The 12,586-nt window shown below is 51.0% G+C and overlaps 1 long non-coding RNA gene across 1 annotated transcript in view; it reads right to left on the bottom strand.

Moving 5' to 3' along the window:
* Positions 1–1,958: 1,958 nt before the first annotated feature.
* LOC112472843 overlaps positions 1,959–12,586 on the bottom strand; it is a 45,244-nt gene continuing 34,616 nt past the window's right edge. Inside the window, exon 3 of the long non-coding RNA XR_003043787.1 lies at positions 1,959–2,019. This is a non-coding gene — a long non-coding RNA (uncharacterized LOC112472843). The remainder of the gene's footprint in view (positions 2,020–12,586) is intronic.

Below are 12,586 nucleotides of genomic sequence, written 5' to 3'. Positions count from 1 at the left end.
AATATTCACAGGATTGTCATCCAGCAGCAGTGGCAGCTATGCTTAGCTGCCAGGGCACGCAATACTGAAGTCGCTATCCAAGCCCTTAGACAATGACGGGACTTTGGTCATAGATATGACAAGGCTGATGGTGGAGAATTCAAGGCACAGATAAACTTTCAAACTGCAGAAATGGTCCACGCCGAGGAACCCAGGCTCCCAAAGGTCCGCCCACGGGAGGGCCCGGCCACGCTCAGCGCTGGACTCACTCATGGGGGGACGCCTGCCCTCTCTGTGGCTGTCCAGCCCCAGGCAGGAGGCACCTCTGCTCGCCCTTGTCCTGTACAGTGTGTCTAGCACTGAGTTTTCACTTGTAAACCATGCCATTGACAAGCATGGCAATAAAATTTCATTGTTTCTGATGGCAGTAGTCTGTTTTTTTAACCTTTGGCTTCTTTTTTTTCCTGGCATTTTTATACATCTGGTTCTGGTAAAATAAAAAAGATTCACTCCGTTTACAGCTGTCCTTCCTGCTCAGGCCTGGGCTTCCCTCCCCAGCCCTCCAGCTGATGGGGAAGTGACAGCACCCCTGCTGGAGAGAGCCTGCTCCAGCAGGACAGTGCCCCCAGGGTCAGAGGGCCCCCCCTGGGTCTGGCTGGAGCACCCTCTGGAGGTACTGCTTAGGAAGGAGCGATTCCATAGGCCACACGGGTGCCCAGGGTCCCCTTGCCGACGCCACCAGAACAGCAGTGAGACTGGGTGCTGAGAGGGATTCTGTGGATTACTGTGCCTCCTGAGATGCGGGTTCTTGTCTCGTGTGGGCTTTACTTACTATTTTTTATCTTCTACTGCTTGTGCTCACGCAAGATGCAAAGTCTTCAATATGTGGGAAGCATCTTACCTGCAAGTGCTTCCCAGTGTCCGTATGTGAAAAAGGAGGAAGGAAGATGCTAGAAAAATGAGAGACTCCTTCAAAGCCTGCAGCGAAAGCAGCTCAGTGGGGCAAAGAAAGGGAGAGAGAATTGGAATGAAGGCTCCTGTCGCTTGGTGAGGGGCTTCATGTCAGGCCCCTTAACTGTGAGTGAGCACTCTTTTCCCTCTTGACCCCATAAAGAAGGCCGGGTAAGGCTAAATGATCCCCCGGCCAGGCCTCAGGCTGGCCTTCAAGTCTCATTGTGCGACAGGAAACCTCCAGTCAGCCGGGCACCAGGCATGGCCCAAGCAGATTCTTGGAGATGCAACCATGGGTCATGACCCCACCCTGATCACGGCCAGCTCCTGCAAGCAGTGCTCCAGGCATGTCTTCTGTCATCTGCCCTCCTACGCTTCCAAAAAAAAAAAGATTCATCCTACGATCCCCACTTTACAGAGGAAGAAACCATGTCAGAAACATAATTTGCTCGTTTCAACTGCTTCACATGACTTCATGAATATAAATAGGCAGTGCACACAGATACACAAACACCCCCTAACATACACATACACCCGACACTGTACACACTTCACTCCACACATGCGAACCTATATACTCCCCACAGGCACACACACTTCTCTCTCACACACACATACACACATACACACCACACACCCACATACACACTCATACATACATGTACATGCACCACTCTCACACATTCCACAGATACAGACACATGTGTATGTGCCTACAGGCATATGCACACACACACACATACACACACACTCACACATATTACATATTTAAACATGCACTGCACATGACACACACCAAGCACCTCACACACACGAATATACACGTCCAAAAACATGATAGAAAAGAAAAAAGATTAAAATAACCAGATTTACTAGTGTTCAAAGAAATACAAATTTCAAAAATATAAATTGGCCACTTAAGCAAAATACTACTCTGGGTACGGACTCTGGAGTCAGGCTGCCTGGGTTAAGTGTCAGCTCTTCCGCTTACCTGTAAGGTGGCAGCGGGCGAGTCAACCTCTGTGTCTCCTTCGGCTCTTTCGTGATGTGGGGACAAGAGCACCTGCTTCACAGTGGCGACTCTGAGAACTGAATAAGCAAAAGTTTGCGACGTGCTCAGAATGGTGCCTCCTGCATCAGGCAGACGAACACACATTCCGCTGTAACTGTCGTCACCTTTGCCGCCACCATCGTTGAGGGAGCCACGGAATGAGCCCTGTCATCGTTATTGGTGGAAAGACCCCTCTGGAAGGCGATTATCAAAATCCTTAAAAACTGTCATTGCATATGACCCTATAATTCCTTTATCCTCAGGGCGTAAACAGAGAGGCATTCGGACTGATGCTTAAGGATGTTCATCACAGTATTATTAATAGCAAAAAAAAAAAAAAGAAAGGAAAACCGGAAACAACCTGAAGTCCCGAGACCAGGACGTTGGTCGTGGGCACCCGCCCGGCAGCTCAAGCAGGACGCCCTGAAGACATCCTTCCTCCTCCCTTGCATCCAGTCGAGGCCAGAGTTCCATCCTTTCCACCTCCCCGCTTAGGAATCTGACCGCTTCCTGTAACATTCGCCCACTGGGGCCTGCTGGAGCATGACTTCCTCAGGGGAGCCTCCTAAACTGCCTGCCCACCACTGACTGACCCGTGTCGGCTGCCTCTCTTCCACGCCGGCGTGATGCCTGGTCTTTTTCCATCACACTCGCCACTTTTGTAACTGCTGGTTCCCCATTTCTGCCTCTTCTACCAAATGATGAACCCCATGCGGGCCGGATGCTGGCTGTCTTATCTACTTTTGTACCCTCAAAGCCTGCAACGCACAAACACACACAAACACACACACACACACACACACAAGCATGCACACACGCACACACATACATTGTTTCCTGGCATACGCAATGTTTCCTGACTTTGGAACAGCAAGTGAAGAAGGAATGTGATTCAGCCTTAAAGCCATATTCTTAACAAATGCTCATGAATGGCAAAATGCTCATAAATGCAATGTTAAATGAGAAAAATATGTACAATACCATCTGTCTATACAGATTGACATTAACATTACTATACATAAATGTATGTGTAAAAACCCAGATGAGAGGCACTAAACTGTTAGCAGTGGTTATTCCTGGCCATTTTTATTATTTCTTTATATATGCATGTATTTCCCAGATATTTTACGATAAGCATCCATTTCCATTATAATAGTGAGAACAGTGGGTAAGATAGGCAGATATAGCCAAGGATCTAGGACTTTTGGAATGAACCGTGATTTGAGTCCAGGATCTGGATGGCTGAGGCTTCCTGTGAAATACCCACATTTGAACTTGCCCGTGACGTAAGTCTATTACGGCAGTCAAGTCCAGAGCGGCTCTGCATAGTCGCAGGTGAGTCTTTTAATAGGGTGAATCCCTCTCGTGAGACCCAGTAGGCCGAGTGCAGTGGAGACAACAGGTAGTGGTTTCAGAAAGATAACATTATCTATATATTTTCCTTTTCCTAAAAAAATAAAATACAGGGTAAAGGAGTCTTTTTCATTTTTGTTTTTTTTCTAAGTCACCATACTCACACATTCAGGGGATTGTCATGGAGGCTTTTACAGGAGGACTTGTTCCTATGTCCCCACTAACCGTTGAAAGGTGTCAACGTGACAGCCCCCACAGTGGGGCCACAGAACGCCTCACAGCCAGACCTCCCCAGGCTTGAAAACCCGTGCAGGCCCCGGGACCCAGCACACAGATGGGGGCCCACAGGTGGGTCCAGGCAGGATGGGACCTAGTGCAGAATTCTTACAGTGGTTCCGAGTCGTGATCTGGACCCTGGATTTCTGGATTTCTTCTGTTGCCTGATTTCTCAGCACCCCAGTTTCTTCATCAGTCAAATTGGAGTGTGTATGCATCTCTCTGAGACAGTTTTAAGAAGTAGTGAAATTTATATCACTACCATTAGGATATGGTCTTCTGCCCTTCGGCCCACAGGCCCCTCTTAAGCAGATCACCAAATGAGGAACGGAGTAGAAAGAAGTAGGGCTGTTTGGCCCAGAGAAGGGTAGGAAAAGGACAGGACGGGAAACATAAAAACTGTCATATGCACGAAGGACAGACTTGTTCCGTGTGGTTTCCCAGGGCAGAACTGGAGCCAGTGGTGGAAGTTCTAGAAAGTCAGATTTCTGTTTCACTGAAAGAAGAACCTTCTAAGAACAAAAGTGACCCAAAAGGCTGCCTTGTAAGGCATTACTGAGTCATCCATCACTGCTAATATTTCAGTGGGACTGAATACACAGGGCAGTTTTGGTAGAGGGATTCCTGCGTTAAGCTGAAGACCAGACAGATAAGCTTTAACATTCCTCCTAACTCTGAGAATCTATATTTCTGCCACTTGGCCTTTTTGCTTTTGGAACTGTTTGCAAATAATTTATAATTCCTCCTCAACACCATTTACCCAGGCCCAGCCAGAGCTGCATTTGCCAGGAGGCCTCCCGCCCTTCTCACCCCCACCTCCCCTTCCCGGTGGAAATACGTCTCACTTAGGCCATCTCCTTATTGAAGGAAAAGTTGACAATATGGGTCCTGCCTTCCCAGAATGAAAGTCAGAACTCAAATTCCCAGCCTCCCTTGCAGGAAGGATGAAGTCTTGACCCTTCGAAGACTCCTTATTCAAGACCTGAATTTGGAAGTGAATAACTTAAAGGTAAAAAGAAAAAAAAAAAAAAAAGTGCGTGCGTGGGGGCGAGTTCCTCCCGATGCCTCCAAATTTTCTCAAAAGTGTTTTGGGTGATGGCAGAGACACCCAGCCTTCGGGATGGTAGCTGTTTCCCAGACATTGCGAGGTCGAGCAGCCCAGGGACTGGAAGTTTCATCAGTTCTAGCCGAGGTAGCATGTGCAATCAAGTAGGTTTCTGGCATTTAGTGCTTCTGAGTGCAGAGGCCATGGAGTCTGCAGCTGGGTTTTAGGAGCACTCCTGGGAGTTCAGCCTCAGCTCTCACTTCCACCTGCCTGTGACTCTAATCTAACATCATCTAACAGCATCTAAGAGAGCGGCTAGATGCTCACTCAACCCATTTTCTCTTCATCCTTGGGCAGACACAGAGTGAGACTGGCTTACTCAGCTTTCCTTGCACTTGGGTGTGGTCCCACGACTGAATTCTGTGTAATGGTGTGTGATCAGAAGTGATAGACCTCTGTGCCTGGTTCCTAAAACCTCTGGGGCAATCCTCTATGTCTTTATCCCCTAGCAGGGTATAGAGGAGTCAGTGGAAAACAACAAGAACCCTAGAAGATGGTGAAGCTTCTGGTAGAAAGGAGTCTGGGTCCTTGAATCCCTGACTGGACTATGACGTGAATGGGAAATCAACCTCTTATTGTTTTAAGCCACTTTGATTTGGAGGTTGTGATAGGGTTATCTCATCTTGACTAATATACTTAATAAATCCATTTTCTGCTGAACGAGCCAAAGATTTTATTTTTCACAGGAGCTCTCAATATTTTACTTCCCTACTTGATAGGCTGACAGGAGGTTTGATTTGTCGATTAGGTAGTCACATCTGCAAGTAGGCTCTGGTTTCCTCAGAATAGGAGGCACTGGGCTTGACTTGGTGTGTTACCGCCCAGTTGCATCAGCTCCAATTCCCAGCGACCCTATGAATGAGTGATGCCCACAGTGTCTTGTCCTAAACATTCCTACTCAGCTCCTGTAGACTCCTGCTTGTGGCTTCTTCTGTGGAGTCAATCCACCTCTTATTTGGTCTTCCTCTTTTCCTACTGCCTCGACTTAGACCTTGCCACTAATGCAGGATGGAGGGGAGCCGGCCAGTGCCCCACCCATGCAATCACCATCCTTCCTCAAGACCAGACCACAGAAGTCTCTCCAAGGGAGAGTCAGCTTCTCTCCAGTCAAGGCAGAGCCTGTGGCTTCACTCCTGACTCCCTGCTAGAAGCTGAGGACAGTCGGGCACGTTCTTCCTGGTGCTCTTGAACTCCATCTACAGGGAATCCTGCCCCTCCTCTTTATTGTAAGGTGAAGCCAGGCTGAGTCAGGAGCCCAGAGAGCTATCTCTGAGAAAATTGCCTTGTACCTAGATGAAATCAGGCTTTGAGTTAGCGCTGTAGATACCCTTTGGCATGTCTGGCTTGGTCACCCCTTAAGAGCCCCCTACCCACAGGGGTAAGTAAGCCCATGGCAGTTTATATCATGTGACTGACTCTTCCCTCACAGTTGGTTGGATAGGGACTGGACTCGTGATCCAAGCTGTGCCAGCCCGATATTTTGTGCCAGAAATTGGGGCAGTTTCAAGCCGGGCCCTTATGAGCCCATCTATTGAACAGAGCAGCTGTAAACTGATAAACGGCGGCTGGGCTCGTCTTCTATGCCATGTGGACTAAGAAACAAGACTAGAGGAAGCCTGTTGGCTAACAAATATAAAGCAGCAGAAATAAAGAAGGAAAGACGAGTGAAAGAGAAAGTAGGAACTTTCTGAGCCTGCTGCATCCCAGCCTCAGAAATTGCTGTGGGTCCCCAAGCAATAAATTTTCTCTAGTTTGCTGAAGCTTCAAGTGAGTTTGTAAAATATAAAATGAAAGCGTCTTAACTGATACAGGAGGAAGTAGAAAATGTCACCCCACAGATTGCCGCCTCCGGGAAACTAGGCACCTCCTGGCTTGTCGTGAACTGGAAAACCTAAAAATACTCAGAACTAGGAAAACTACGGTGGCTGGAAAGAGACTTATCTGTAAGTGGAAAGGACGTGACCTTTTCTCCAGTCCAACATGTCCCAGCAGAGCAAACGCAGAGAGCCGGAGAGGAGGTGGGCCGACGTGCCCCCGCTCCCACAGACAGCAGGACTGGAGCTCCAGCTCTGGTTCCAGCCTCCCGGCCTCAAGGCCAAGTGCAACCTCTAACCTTAAATCCCCTCTAGAATGAACGTCCCCCTCTCACACGCGGCCCCAGGACTCAGAGGCCAGGCGTGAGCTACCGGGATAAGCACGCACGTGTTGCTAGGCTGGCGACAAATGACGCGGCTAATTCCCCTCGCCCGGCGGGTCCCCGCCGCTGAGACGCCGCGCACATGTGAGCACTCCGGCGGGCGCGGGAGCAGCTGCAGAGGCGGGGAAGACGAGGGGGGGCTCGACGACCCCTCTCCACCCACCCCTGCACTGCGGGGACTGCCCAGCCGGCCGAGCCTTTCAGAGTTAATTAGCCCTCATGCATATGGATGCCACCGCGATTGAATACGGTTGAGAGGTCGTAACCTGACCTCGCGAGGCGTGCGGAAAGAAAAGACTACTTTCTCAGCTCGGTCCTTAATTGAAAGCCGAGTTGTCAGGCGCAGCGCCGTGGGTGTGACGGCCGCCGTCCGATTTCCCCGCAGAAGCAGCACTGAGCCGGGCCGCTATCCTCGGATCCCATTAGCAGTCACTCTAATGACCCGCAGGTATGTGCAGGAGGCCTAGCGTTCGTCCCCGTGCAATGTCGCTGTAATGCTATCTGCGCTGGGAATTTATTCTGCAGCTTTCCTTTTCCATGATGGTTTTCATTTCCTGTCTTTTGGAGCTGGAAGCATTTATGGAATATCACATGGTTTTCGTTTACACAGGAAATCAGCTGCAGTGGTGAGGAGATACCGACTGACTTTTCGGTGTTTGTTTTTTAGATCCTCCCGCCCCCGTCAAAAAAAAAAAAAAAAAAAAGAAATTAAAGGTGGCGGAGAGAGAGTGAGAAAGTAAGAAATCAGCTTGCAGCATTTTGTTTTGAAATAGTTTCCCTTTTTGACTCAAAGTCACAGTTCTCCGAAGTGGTCTGTGATTATATACAGAAAGCAGCAGTTTACTTCTGACACGTGGTAATCACTTTATGCGAAGAAAGCTCAGCGTGAGGAGATGCTTTTGCTTTTTCCAGAGCTAAGGAGTGAGCCCAGAGGGGCCACGGAGAGAGGCTGCGAGCCCATCCCTGCCCCAGCGCGGCCCAGGCCGCCTGAGGACCTCGGCTCACACCCTCCCGGACGTATTTACCACCACTCTGCTTACACTCGCAAAGAGCAGTGTCCTTCCTGCCCCCGACCCCCAAGGACCACGGTGACCCCAACCCAACAAACACCCCAGCAATCAAGGGAGTCTCAAGGCTCTGTAAGTGAGATGGAGAAGGATGTGGAAGAATTTGCGATTTGTTCTTTAAGCTCCGCCCTCTGAGTGACCACTGAGTTAGGAACTCCTGACTAGAAGCACCCCACTAAGGCAGCACTCTACTACCCTCCTCTCTCCTTTTCCGGTGTGGTTCTAGCTGCTTCTCGCCCTCAATCCTGGTTCTTAGGGCAACTGACCACCCTGGGCAATAGCGCCACCTTGTGGCCAGCACCCCTCTCCAAGCAGTTCCTCATCTCCGTTTTCCGGGAGCCAGAGCGGTCCCTGTGGACTGGCTGTAAAGAGTCACAGCGCGCAGAATGGATTCAGGGCTGCAAAAGAGCACCCACAGAGGGTTGAAATGGCCCCTCCCTCCTTTCCTATTGTTCCTGAATGAGCCGAAAGCACAGGGGACAAGAGGCTCTTCTTTCCTGTCATTGACTATGCTCCAATAACAGACCAGTTCCTTTGATTTAAGCCTGAACCCCAATTAAATGGAAAAGTCCCTTGAAGAGATAGAATTTAGGCCCCTATGTTAGGGTGAACCAGTTTATTACCTTTTCCCAAGGGCAAGTGGGTTTACAGAGAGGGGAAAAAGTAAAGAGGCGGGGGTCCCACCCCGAGGTCCCGCGGGGGCAGGAGCAGGCACTGCGGCAGTCCTTCAAGGGCAGGGGGCCATCCGTAAGCTGGGACTAGGAGGTGACTCTGGGGGGCAGGGTAGGACAGAGTCCTGTGCATATTTCAGGGGTGGGCAGGGAGTCCTCAAAGAATACTGAGTCCCCTATCTGTGTGCCTCCAGGACCCAGGTGTCCCTGGCAGCTAAGGCCCATTTAATTAAGACTCTCGACAGCGTCACTGTGACCATCTTCCGCTCCTCCTCCCCAGCCCATAAAACCAGCAGCCATCTGTGTGAACATGAGCCCCACATTTTTATGGGCTGTCTACTGGCGGCTGCAGGACAAATGGGGTTTGAAGGCTGATTGCTGTAGCCGTTTCAGTCCCCCAGTATTAAACCGTGTAATGTGACCCGTTCTCTGAAACCAAATATTTGCAAGGACACCCAGAAGCCACCTGGCTACCAAATCTCTTGATCAGGCGGGTCATTTGTGCTGTAAAAGTCCCACCTGGGGATTGTCTCGGCTTCCGAGAGGTCAGCAGGCAGAGCTCCCTCCTGTGAGGCAGGGAAGCCCGGCCTGCGGCTGACACGGGCAGGCCCGGTGGGGCGTGCAGACTCAGCCTCACCTGGGCCTGGGAGCCGGCGAACCAAAGCCTGCTGCTGCTGCGTGCAGCGGCCGGCTCTGGCCTCTGAGGCTCTGTTTCCCTCTGAGAGAGATGCATGTACCTCGTGTTGCTTATTACCTAACCGAGGAGCTATCTGAGTCAGCATGATGTGCCGTGAGGCGCTGCAGCTCCCCTTGAGCTAGCCCGCCGCGGACGCGGACGCGGACGCGGACGGAGGAGGGTGGAGAGCAGTGGGATTCCGCTCCCGCACTGATTTGGTTCGTTCTGGGAGGCGCCTTCTCGCCTTCTCTTGCTCTCTCTCTCACCCAGCACTCGTCTTTTTTCTCCTCTCTTTGTGGGAGGATGGAGTTTATTGGTCTCCGCGTTGTGGGGAAATGGTCACAAACTTAATCACTATAAACCCCAGCCCCTGCCTGACTGTTTTGGTTTTAGGGTGGTCCCCAGTGAATCACTAGGGCTCTCGAGTGACACACCCTCTCTCTGCTCAGGACTCCGCCTGGTCCCTTTGGCTCGACCATCTGGAAAATGGAGGATTTGCTGAGAGAAGGGAAGTTTTGAGAGGGAAAATTAGATGCCCTAACGCTTCTTTTTCTCCCAACCCGGCAGGCTTCGGAGAAGACCCACGTTCAAGGCCAAGCTTGTCCCCCAGACAGCCCTGCGCCTCCTAGAGAAAACCATCCCTGAAAGCGTGAGTGGCCCAGGCACGCCTGCACCTAAGGCTTTGCTGTTCGGACTCGGTTTTAAGTAGACCAACCTTTCAATGCATATTTATTCTTGTCGAATTAAAAAAAAAAAAAAAAAAGGACCTTCTGGTAATATGCCAGAATGAGATATATAATGATGTTGTTTAGCAGCAACTGTGTCATTCGGTGTTGTTGACAGTAAAATAAATTAACATAATAAACATAATTTGCTCAAAAACAGCTAAGGAAAAGCAGATGGTTAACACATTTCGACAGGACCTGTTGGTCCAAGTTTGCACGGATGTTTAGATGGTGTGCTGCCTGCAACAAATGGTTGCCTGGGTCTCCCCGCGACAGGCACAGGTGACTCAGCGTGGCCTGGGGAGGGCTGGGCCTGCCTGGAGGGGCATCCGGTCTAGGCCCCTCCCTTGGAAGAAGGGCAAACAGCAGACACATATTTCTGGTCGGAGCCAGGACTAGCACAGGGCAGGAGCCCCAGCCGCTGCCTCCCCCCAGAGCAGAGCTCAGCTTTCCCAGCACCTGGGTCATTAGCATGCACGACCCGTCCCTGCCCAGCGGCTGTCCTTTGTGTGCCTGGAACAAGCCAGCTTTCTTCCCAGGAGGATGGTGCTCTAGGCTCTGCCCAGGAGCTTCCCTGTGGCTTCAGGGGCCGGTAGGCCTCGCTGGCCACCCTTAAAGAGAAGGAAAAGTTTTTGCAGAAGGATGAGGCGCTGGCTCCCCAGTGCCTGGGAAGCAGGGCGAGGGCGGGGTCTCTTTCCTCCCCAGGTTGAAAGGCGTGGAACAGCAGGTGGCTGCCATCTCAGGTCCTAGTGGCCAGGACCTGCTTTCTCTTCCAGCTCCTGTTTGTAGCTGGGGATGCCAGGCCTGTCTCTGAAAAGGGGACCCTTGCCAGTGTTTAGATGGGCCCACGAAGCTCCTGGAAGTTCCTGTACTTGGGCACGTATATGCAAAACCATGAGGTTGATACTAGAAATTTCAGAGATGGTTCAAAAGTTTCTGGTAGGAGGGAACTGAGAGTAGGAGACCCAGCTATATATGAAATAATCAGGAAGATGGATACCATTGAAGGATGGCTCGAATGCCTACTGCGCCCCAGCTTCTCTGTGGAATACTGCACTGTGGACCTATCTGAGTCCATCTCATTTTCTAAGTGGAATTGTTACGAATACTGGGTATAATGACCATTACAGGGAGCCGAGCACTGTGCCGGGCCTGCGCCACGTGCCCCTAAATGGCAGCTGTTGTTAACTTGACTGCAACATCCAAGACAGTTTCATGGGGAAGGCAGCATTTCCCCCGGGTCCAGAGGATAATTAGGACCTCATCCAAGTATCTGAAAGGTCTCTCAGACAGAGCGTGGCCAAGACTCATCCCTTAGGTTTGCTCCTCAGCAGCTCCTGCCTGATCTGCTCCATCCCCGCTCATGCAGGCCATCCTCCACCCTGTCCTGTTCCTCTGCTCAAAACCCCTCTGTCGGGCCAGGTTCTTTGGGGGCAAAGGTAAGGTGGAGTTAGAAGGCTCATAAGAGGAAACCAGTGAAGGATCCGGGAGAGGCAGGGAGAGCCTTCAGACCAGCCTGGGAAAGGAGAGAGGGAGGAAGATGGGAGTAGCAAGAGCCGTGGACCACAGTCTAGCTCTGAAAAGCCTGTGCCAGCCCGCAGGGAGCTCCACGTACCCTCGTATTGGTCAATCACAGGGCAGAGTGTGGCCTCAGGCCAAATGCTGGGTGGATCTCGATGACATTGTCAGCTGACTCTTCTCCTCCCAGCAGGTTCTCTCCTGAAGGGAGCGGGGTAGTGCATCCCCGTGATACCCCACTCAACCATGGGTTCTCTTGCCCTTGGAGCAGTATGCCCTGGCTCTGCAAGCTTCCACCTACCTCGACACACTCGTCTGCCCCCCATCCCCACCCCTAGACACTGTGCTTCAATCCCTGGATCCTCAGACAAGCCACGCTTCTCAACGTCATGGCTTTCAACACTACCGAGAACACTGACCCCCTCATCTTCCTGTGGTGGGTTCTTCTTGCAAGTCAGATCTCAGTTCAAGTGTCAGCAAGCCTTCCCTGGACCTTCCGCTCTAAAGCAGCCACCCCCGCCCCGTCTATCACTCTCTTCCACAGCATCTTATTTCAGTCTTGCGTAGCCCTCACCACTGTCTTCATGTGTTTCTTTTTCTGCTTCTTGTTTATGTGTGTATAAACAGTGTCCCTCGTTGAGACCGGGGGCCTCCTCTGGCTTATTTACCATGGTGTTTCTAGAACAGGTTTTGGCATACAGTAGGCACATAATACATACACAATGCAGGCGTGAACGCAAGACCCGGAAGAACTGGGAGCACTAGAATTTAGTAGCTGACTGTTCTGGGCAAGGTTCTACCCACTTTTCAGAACGAAAGAAATGCCGAGCGTGTGGAGGCCTCAGCTCTGCTCTCCTGGGCACCTGAGACGAGGCGCATAGGAAAATGTAACAGGGAAAGTGCTCGGGAAAGCCAGGGGCACCACACACATTCCTTCTCTTAAGCCTCTTCGGCTTTTTAGCCCAGCCACCACCTTGATGTGCTAACATGCTAACGAAGGGTGGATCACAACCTCTT

This window comes from Pteropus alecto, unplaced genomic scaffold, assembly GCF_000325575.1.
Source record: "Pteropus alecto unplaced genomic scaffold, ASM32557v1 scaffold269, whole genome shotgun sequence".
NCBI lineage: Eukaryota > Metazoa > Chordata > Mammalia > Chiroptera > Pteropodidae > Pteropus > Pteropus alecto.
This window is presented reverse-complemented; position numbering and strand designations above follow the sequence as displayed.